General features: G+C 33.0%; 1 long non-coding RNA gene across 1 annotated transcript; it reads left to right on the top strand.

The window, feature by feature from the left end:
• Positions 1–855: 855 nt before the first annotated feature.
• Positions 856–4,636, top strand: LOC127724441 (uncharacterized). Its single transcript, XR_007992510.1, has 2 exons — positions 856–978; positions 2,739–4,636. It is a non-coding gene; the product is annotated as an uncharacterized LOC127724441 (long non-coding RNA).
• The last annotated feature ends 6,105 nt before the right edge of the window (positions 4,637–10,741 follow it).

The following is a 10,741-nucleotide window of genomic DNA, read 5'->3' as shown; positions in this document are numbered from 1 at the left end:
CATTATGCAATATACCACTGTCTTCCACAGTGACTGCCAAAAAAACTAACATTATTACAGAGATATAGCACCCCCCCTCCCACACATACACACAAACACACAACCAATTTGAGAAAACAACGAACTTGATCATCTGATTCTGCTTGCTGAATATAAATGATGGGTCGAAAAATGAGCATTTAGTTTATAAAAAGAGTCAAAAATCAGAAAAATGTACTACAAACAAGAGTAAATATTTGAATGGAACCGGCAATAAAATGTTCATGTTAGATTATATTTAAACAACTATGAAACATCTGATCTTTTTCTAAATCTTGTATTGTACTCATTGGTACCACTTTTTACCTTTTCTACCACCAATGACATATATTTGGGAAATGATTTCTTTCAATTAAATTATTAGGTACCGAGCATGCATATTTTGTTGGGGAGGGGGCATGTTTTTTTTTCTCTGGACAAATGCTTTTTAATTAGATATAAAATTTGTTTCAATCTCAAATTTGTTTTATTTTTTGTTTGAAGCTTCAACGGAAACAAACTATTTATCACTTTCGTTCTTAAAAAAATATTTGTTTACGAAATGAAGAATCGACAATTAAAAAATAATATACCCTCACAAAAACAAATTTGCGTTGCCTTGATTATGTTTAAAATTTAGGTATATTCCTTCGGTTCAAATAATCTGCAGTACTGTCTACCAGCACTGGTTAGCATCACAACTATTGACCCGTCGTTCATGTACTGGTTATGCATCATACATATCGGCCATTGAACAACAAGAAATATTTGAATTTAACCGCGTATTCCTACTATGGAATTAATATACGTCAGCAATTTTAAAAACAGATGAACTACACAATATTTATGAGTGCAGATGTTTTAATGGTACATCATTTATCGTTGATTAACGATATGCATATTTTAGGATTAGAATAATTGTTACATTGGTACAGCGTAATATTAGTCTTTGATATACAGGTATGTTGATTGCTTGGAAGTCATTTTGCAAAAGTTACGTACATAAAAACGTATGTATTTACCGTGTGTACTTGATTTTATATAGGACATTGTACACAATTATATTTTATCAGTGTACACAGACCTGCATCTGTTATCTTATGCCTCGTTTTAAATTAAGAAACAATCGATGCTATTATTTACTTAACGGTCTAAATAAGTTTTTGATTGTATTTTGACAGTAAGTGCAATGTGTGTGTTGTGTGAAGATAATGTGCGTAACGAGTATTAATCATTTAACAGTGCATTTCCTGTCCTCATTGCCATCCTGTAAACGAGTTTTTGGAAAATCACAATGGAAAATAACTGAATGCATTTTTACAAAATGAAAACAAGTGACAATCAGTAGTTGTTTTTTCAACGGAATCCTTGTCTTTTAACTAATAAAAAGATCAAGCTTGTGGGAAAATATCAGAAAAATGTAATAACCACTTACACATGACTATCTTAAGTGTTTATATTGGTGCCTCTCAAATTAATTGTTTCAGTGATGTTTAAAAGTCTGTGTCTAATTTTTCAATTTTAATTCCGAAATCACTTATATAAGAAGTACCCCTGATTGTACAGTGGCATAAGAGTAGAGTGTAAAGTCGGGGGTGGGGACAAATTTCTGAAAGTGAAAAGGAAAAATTTATTTTTTATTATTTTGCAAAAAAGGGGTAGGTAAAACCTCGCCCGTTGCCCCAAGCTCCTTTGCAAGTAGCATATGATTTCCCGAAAATTACTTGGGCATGGTATTAAAGTGATAGAGACACGTGATCTCTATCAAGAGGTCAATAATCGCCGATGAATTTTCGATCTAAATACTCTTTACCTTCGTATTTGATTTTGGCCTTTTGACTGTTCTTATCGAGCGCCACTGATAAGTCTTATGTAGACGAAACGCGCGAATAGCGTGCCCAATTTATAGGTGAGTTTTTACAACCACTGGGTCAATGTAACTGCTGTTGGGCGTTTCGTTCACGAGGGTACCACCAGCAAAGTAGTCAGCCCTTTTGTGTTGACATGAAATATCATTGATATGTTATATATATATTTGGAGGTTATTAGTCTTAGTTATAGATAGATTTATTTGATTTAGTACAATTCAGTTCATTTTCAAATATATACTAAACATGTGTATGTTACTATATTTGTATATGAGAAAATAACGTAATATATATTTAATATATCTTAATTTTAAAATATGTTTTGAAAATGGCTTGCTACTCAGTTGTTTATATCGTAGGAACGTAATGTGAACAACATAAACATTGTTTTTCTCTTTCAAAACTTTACTATGGTACTGATATAAAGGATATGTGTCATGACAGAGTTTAATGGTGTGTGACCTCGGCCAACATTCTCACAAACCGCAGAATTTTATGTTAAGTTTGAGGGTGAATAAAAGCTTCTGTTCCTAAGGTCACATCGGGTATCCAGATCCGAATCCGCGGTGGTATCCAAATCCCGAGGAGCATTTACACGAGACCATAACACGGTAGGTGAGTAAAACCTGGATGCAGACTTCACTTACAAATTGACCAAAACAAAGTGTAATGGCTCCTCGGCATTCGGATCGCTCCGGGGGTTTCGGATCGGAATGTGTAGCTGTTTGGGTTTTCAATGTATATTTAGTAAGTTTGTTCGCCATATTTTTTTCATACTATATCAGTATTTCATATTGTGCATACATATCATTTTGTATAATTTATGCGATATTCAATATTTATTTGTTTTAGAGTAATGGCGACTAATTGGACTATATGTGGCACATGTGATTTTCGCCATATAACTAAACCATCAGTATTTTGGTGTTCCGAGTGTGACGAAGGCCTATGTCATGAGTGCACTGAACATCACAGCATCTCCAAGGCAACAAGGGAACATAGTACAGTTTCTCTCGATGAATACAACAAATTACCATCAACAATTTTAGAAATAACACAAAGATGCAAAGACCACAATGAAAAAATTCAAATATACTGTAATCAACATGATTGTCCATGTTGTAAAAAGTGCATTGTGGAGACTCACAACGAGTGCAAAGAATTTGTTGATATTGACGATGTTATAAAAGATGTTAAATCATCAACTGCGTTCGTGGATATCGAACACACATTGGCAGAAATTTCCGAAAATATTAAAAGAATTCAAAAAAAGATCGTGAAGAGAATCTGACCGCAATTAAGAAAACAAGAGAAAAAGTCGAGTCTGAAATAAAAATGACAACATTAAAGATTGTGAGCTATCTTGACAAACTCCAAGAAGATATTTTGAGTGAACTGAGGGAAACAGAGGAATCGGAAAGCAAACTTATACAGAAATTGTTAACATCACTACAACAAACGGAAAAGGACGTCACTGAATACCAACATAACATTTCGAAAATAAAACAACATGCATCAGACCTTCAGGCATTCTTGGTCCTTAAACAAATAGAACATGACGTAGAAGAAAAAGATAAATTCATTCAAACATTAGTGAAGAACGAAGAATTAAATCATGCTTCTCTGTCATGGAAGATAAGCTCTGGCGTTCAGAATTTTCAATCAAGTTTAGCAACGTTCGGCAATATTGTTGTCGAGTCCAAATCTAGTGGCATAACTATTGCTAGGAGAAAAGACAAAGAAGCTCAGATAATGGTTATGGCACGGTCGCCTATATTTTTAGACAAAATAGAACTTAAATCAAAGAAAACTGTTTCTACGAAAGGCAATCACATAACTGGATGTTCCCTGTTTTCAAATGGTAAAATGATTTTTTTCGAGTTATGAAGATAAGAAGGTTTATGTTCTTACAACTGAAAGATCAAAACCGTACAAGATTACATTCGAATTTCAAACATTTGATGTAGAACAGATAGACGGAAGTTTATTTGCTATCACCACTGGCTATGAAGGTGGTAGAATCATACTTAGGGACCTACTAGAAAGGAAAACTAAGAAAATCATAGACGTTGATGTATCAAATGATGGAATAACTGTGAGTGGCGATTGGCTGTATTTTAGTGCAAGGAAGAACGGCTTGATGCGAGTAAGCATGATAGATGGATCGATTTGTGAGGTTGTTTATAAGCCAATGTGTGGATGTGCTTATATAGCTATATTCGGCAACTACATTTACTTCAAAAACAAATCGAAGAACACTGTGACGTGCAGCAATCTGGAGGGGAACGTCAAGTGGATATTTGAAGATGAAAGTATTTTGTCTTTTCCGCTGGGTATCTTTGTGGATAAATATGGCAACATTTATGTAGTTGGAAACGAATGTTCAACTGTTGTTGTTATCTCGCCGGATGGAAAACAAAGCAAAGTTATATTATCGTCTGCAGATGGACTTGATTATCCTCAAGTTTTACATTATAACCGAGAAAATAACCAGCTGCTAGTTGCAAACCAAGGTGGACATGCGTTTCTTTTCGATGTAACATTCAAGTGAACTATCATACTTTACATGCTCTCATATCTTAGTGTAATTGTTTTTGTGCAATTATTTTGTCTGTTGCTTTCTATGCTTTTATTCATTTGGAATTTCCAATTCAATGACTATAAACTTTGTCAATTTTAATAAATTTTGTTTTGATTTGGTTCTAATTGTATCATTTGTATGGCACATTTCAATAAATCATTTAATTTTTTGTTGCTACTTTGTAGTTTTCGGTGTGAAATTTGATCACTGTATTGTATACACAAGATGAATTATAAACACTATTTAATTATGTTATATGAATTAGACATTATTATCAAAATAAAAACAAATAAAAAAAACAAAAAACAACTACCGTAGAGGTACTGCAAGCAAGGCTCACACAATAATAATCCCTGTCATTCAAATGGAAAAATGAAAAAGGAGTTGCAGCAATATGCCACAAGAGTAAGTTCTTTGTTAGTTTTATAACATTCTGAAAAGCGGTTCCGGAGCAGTTGCGGATATAGTGGGACAGAAGGACGAAAGAACGTACGGACATTTCGGATTTTCTAGATTGCATGAATTATTTTACCTATCTAGATCTGTTTAGCGGCTAAGCTATGTATAGGTTCAGTAATCAACATCTGCGTACTCCTACTTAGAACATAGGTAACGCCACAACCAAAATCCCCGCTCAGTTATATTGTAAAAGTACGGCTGTCAGCACGTTCGATCTTTTTCATAGAAACTTAGCTATATAATTCAGTGTCTATTATGGTCCTGTATATGCATGAAATATCTGTTCCTCAACATGCTCAAGGTTAACCAAACAGAAGTCATTCAGTTTACTGTTTAAAAAAACTATGAAAATATGAACGATCACGATAATTTCATATCTGTAAGAAACATTTTCGGTTGGCCCAAAGATCATAACCGCTTCAGATCCGATTTTACTATGCAGTTCATCTGTATATCTGGAATAACGCAGTGACCAGACTAAATGATAAAAACGTATATCTGCACGGAATCTATATCTGGAATATATATCGGACCGAAATAAAATTATTTTTACTAATACTTGTATATAATGTTTCTCTACCTACCCTAGTTTCTTTTGGCTTAAAAATGACTACCCTGAAGTTTTTATCGACACTTTTCGTATAAATCTCAAAATTGCATATATTCCGATATGCTTAATATGAAAAAACTATACATACATACCTACCATATATTGTAAAAAGAAACACACATTTACTTTTTCGTTATGACTCACCAGGAACTACATGCCAACGGAGTTAGTTTGATGATGATGGTGATGATGGATGGCTAATAAAACGCATAAATAGGACGAGAAGAAGACATGAACCCGCTGCAATTGTTTGCAACTGTCCTAGGTCAGGAACCTGTTTTCAGTGGTTGTCGTTTGTTGATGTGGTTCATGAGTGTTTCTCGTTTCTCGTTTTTTATATAGATTAGACCGTTGGTTTTCCTGTTTGAATGGTTTTACACTAGTAATTTTTGGGGTCCTTTATATCTTGCTGTTCGGTCTGAGCTTAGGCTCCGTGTTGAAGGCCATGCTTTGACCTATGATGGTTTACTTCTACAAATTGTGACTTGGATGGAGAGTTGTCTCATTGGCACTCATATCATATCTTCTTATATCTATGGCACATCAGCCCGACAAATTATTCCGACTCTTAGCCGAGCAGTCTTCACTCTTACTCCATAATGCCGCGGAGAACCATGAGGGTTTGACCGGGTCGGAGATTAAAACTACAATCTGCCATACTAGATTAGAGGCAAGCACACCGAAGCGGTCGAAGGAGTGAAAAGTAAAACACCTACAACATTTGAGAGCACCAAACTAAAAGGCATAAATTCACGTACTAAAACAGTAAAACATTGGTGGGAATGAGCAACGCCACAGGACTAACGATCAAAACATTGTTGAAATATCGTTAACGAATATCAATATAGTAAGATAAAGCATAGAATGATATCAGACATTATTTTGGTGCCAGTAACGTTAGATGTCACCATAGACATCTTAACATTCTATTTGTAAAACGATAATTTCAATATTTCTATATTAACACTAAAAATGAAATATAAAGTAATACCGAAATAAAAAAAAAAAATTGTTAAAAAAATAAGATTTTTTCTTAGTTGCTATTTAGTTTGTTTAGTTCATTACCAAGTTAAATCAGTTAATTTTCCAATTAAAGAGTCCTTGGGGCATATCAATAACAGACAAGAAAAACAAAAACATATATTTCATTCATTAAACATTGTTTTATGAATTGTATAAAGATGATCAACAATTAGTGAGAGAAGAGCCAACTGGGTGAAAGAAACATAACTCCACACTAAAAAATGTTAGTAAAACCTGTGTGCCAATCTGATAAAACAAAATTCCATTTTATGGAGCATAGTACATGTAGTAAAAAAAAATCATTTTTAAAAAAAAATTGTAGGTTCAATGATCCACAAAGCTTTGACATTAATTTTATACAATAATTAAACTGTTTTTATACTGAAATATAAATATTATTTAATTATACAGGATAATTGATAAATACTTTCATAATAACAAGAGTAAATTTTAGTCATTTACTGGTATCATGAATCCAAATAAATATTGATATTCAATTCACAATTAGGACAACACAATCAATGATGAATTCACTGTTCATAGTCATTGTCATGTCAGTCAATACAAATAATGCCTTAAGTCACTATTCTGATTCACTGCTTGATGAATAAACGATTGACTCATTCATTTCACAATTTAAATGAAAGACATGGATGTGCATTAATGTGAAAAATGCAAATTCACAACGAATTTCAACCCAGTTCATTCATATCGCACTTCAATATTTAAGAGACAGTTAAAAGGGAACAACCTAAAATAGATGTCCTTCAATTTTAGTAAAAATACTTCTCGTGTTTATTTAACGCCTATTTGTTGATGAGATCGATTATCATATATTATAAGAAGCTAGTGGTATATTCAAAAAGTCCCCTGTGCTACAGCTCTAAATAAATCAATAAAATTAGTTACTTTACAATAATTTTTAATACCCGGTGTTTACTGCATTTACTCGTGATATTGGATCTTACTTTCATCAAATGCAGGATAAATAAAAAGAAGACTAAACACGAGGTGAAACTATTTTTGTAAGAACTCAACCTTGCCTTTTTTTCCTCAATTAATTGATTAAAACGATAATACCGTTAGGAAGGCTCGTTGTAACCAAACACAAGCTAACCAACTTAGTTTGCTGATAACTAAATCATGCATTCTTACAAGTACATGTAGGTTTGTACACACACTTTGGTTGGTTATGGATGAAAATAAATGAAATAGTTAAGTTGATTTTAAACTGTAAATAATCGAAGCCATATAATCCTATCACCATACCCTCAGCCCCCCCCCCCCCCAAAAAAAAAAATAAATAGCATCATATTCTAATCATACCTTTAACATTTTCAGTATTCAGGTTGAGATTGCTGAAAGTCACCACAAGCGTTTCAACTGAGGGAATTATTAAAAATAAAAGAAATAGAATCGAAACGGTGTATTGATTTCATGACACAATGCCTTCAACAAAACCCAATGACTTAGTGCTTTTAATCTACATAATATCTATATAATATTTTCTGATATAATGTAATACAAAATATTTTGCGGTTCGTCTATAAGGATAGATATAATGATAAAACTACGATATATTCATGTATAATGGAAGATGAAAATTTTATTTCCATCGGCAACCCAAATATGGTCATTCAAAAGTCCAATGGCCGCCGGTGTGTCAAGACCGTTTTTAGCATCAAATAAAGTGTTCTTGTACTTAAAGTACACGTTATGGTGACGAAAGTCTGATACAAATATATTGCCTGCTTTATTGACGCATATTCCTTCACATTCAAAGTTCTGTTAAGGGTCAACCCCGTATATGCCCTTAAATTCATATAGCTTGTTATATGTTTTAAATGTTGCATCTATCAGATCTATACAACGCAAATTAGAGTAATTGTCAACGCAATATAAAACACACATACCTGATTCTAAATTTTGAATAGAGCATGGTTGATTCCAAGTCTTATTAGTAAAATAATAGGTTCTCGTCATGATGCCGTTAGTGTTCATCCATATAATACAATCATGATAACAACCATACATTTCATAATTATTTTTAGACCAAAGATATATTATTAATGAGTCATCTTCTGTGATGCAAAAACCATTTGGATAATACGAATAAGGTGAATGTTTGGAACCAACACAAGCAAACCTCACAAGTCTTCTATTTGTTAGGAGCTTCATTATAAATAATTGTTCAACACAGAGAATCAAAACACGTCCATCTTTTAAAACAACAATATCATCAACTTTATCTGCGTAAACATCGTCTTTCAAGGAATGATCGACAATTTTGAGTAACTTCCGGTTTGCAATTATCCAAGCATCATCTTCAAAGATAGGAACTATCTTTCTTACAAGCTTTATATCCTGTTTTAGTTGGACATTAATCGGATATTCATCTGTAACTTCATCGGATGAACTTTGTATTAAATCATTCATTGGAATGTCTTCGGCATCGAACCATTCAGTATTCGAATCTTCAGAAAAATCTGTTTGAATCGATATGTCAGAACATGATGGGAACGAAGATGCATCACCTTTAAGATTCCGATCTGACAGAATTATATTTCCAATTGAAAACTCCATAGTTGGTTTAAAACCCGGTTTTGGATGATTTATAATTTTGTCACACGCTGAGGAAGATAACTTCATTTCAGACATAGTATTCATAATATTGTAAAGGTTATACTCGTGAAGCTTATTGACGTCTAAATTAGCGATTCAGTTTGTAAATTATTTACGTTTGTTTTTTGTTCTTGTAGAGATATTTGATAGCTTTCGAATGCATTACGTAACATAGACAAAAGACGGTTCTCTGAGAGATCAATGTTTTGCTTTATTTTGTCAACACTAGATCTTATTTCACGTTTAAGACTTTTTTTTAGTTTTTATTTCATGTTTGTAACTTTCCTCGTCTTGTATAAGCTCTTTCTCTTTATCCGACACCTTGTCACGAAATGAATTAAGTTGTTCAGCATATTTGTTCTCTAACAACAAGGCACACATTTCTGTCCGAATATCTTCATCGGCATCTCGCAATTGACTTAGTTCGTGTTTTTGGTGTAACTGTCCGATGCATTTAAAACACATGAAGTCCTTACAATCTTTGCAGAAGATCTGGTACTCTTCTGTTTCATGGAATCTACACCGAAGTGGTTTCGGAGATCTACCAACCTTTTGTTTTTCCACACGTTCTAACGTATCATCCGCCATTACGGGAAGTGTAATTTAATATATAGATATAAGAAGATGTGGTATGAGTGCCAATGAGACAACTCTCCATCCAAGTCAAAATTTATAAAAGTAAACCATTATACCAGTACGGTCTTCAATACGGAGCCCTGGCTCACACCGAACAGTAAGCTATAAAGGGCCCCAAAAATTACTAGTGTAAAACCATTCAAACGGGAAAACCAACGGTCTAATCTATATAAAAAACGAGAAACGAGAAACACTTATGAACCACCTCAACAAACGACAACTACTGAACATCAGATTCCGGACTTAGGACAGGTGCAAACAAATGCAGCGGGTTTAAACGTTTTAATGGTACCAAACCTTCACCCTTTTTCTGGAACAATAGTGTAACATTACAACATAGAAAGACACATTATAAAATATCAACTGAAATAGCTTAACTCAATCAAGGGACATATTAACACCAGTGAACATACACTGAACAAATAAATGTGACCTATGATACAATGTAAATACAAAATAAATAAACTAAGGGAAGAATAATAAAAGTAATATGCATACATGTCAATAGAAATACACTAGATTACAGTATGAAAATATGTCATTATTGATTTTTATTGATTCAAATGTTTTAAACGAACTACAATGAAATGTATGCAAGATATAAATAACTACTTTTTTGTAATCAAACTGAAAGTAAAAATGTCAACAAACGGGAGACCAGAATTGATTTTCAATAATGTAGAATCAACCAGTAAATATATGATGCAGTTTGTTCATTTGTTAGTTCACTTTCATATATCATTTTGAAAATTAGAATTACTCTGATTAATTTAAAGAAGGGAAAAGGAAAACAATGAATAGAAAAAAGAGAAACATATGTATACCGTAGCATGAAGGTATATAAAAACTGAAACCAGTTGTATTGGTATCAAATTTAAACCTTATTGAAAAAGTCAATCAGTAATGTATGTATTTTTTATATTG

The sequence above is a fragment of the Mytilus californianus genome, unplaced genomic scaffold (assembly GCF_021869535.1).
Source record: "Mytilus californianus isolate M0D057914Y unplaced genomic scaffold, xbMytCali1.0.p SCAF_14, whole genome shotgun sequence".
NCBI lineage: Eukaryota > Metazoa > Mollusca > Bivalvia > Mytilida > Mytilidae > Mytilus > Mytilus californianus.
This window is presented reverse-complemented; position numbering and strand designations above follow the sequence as displayed.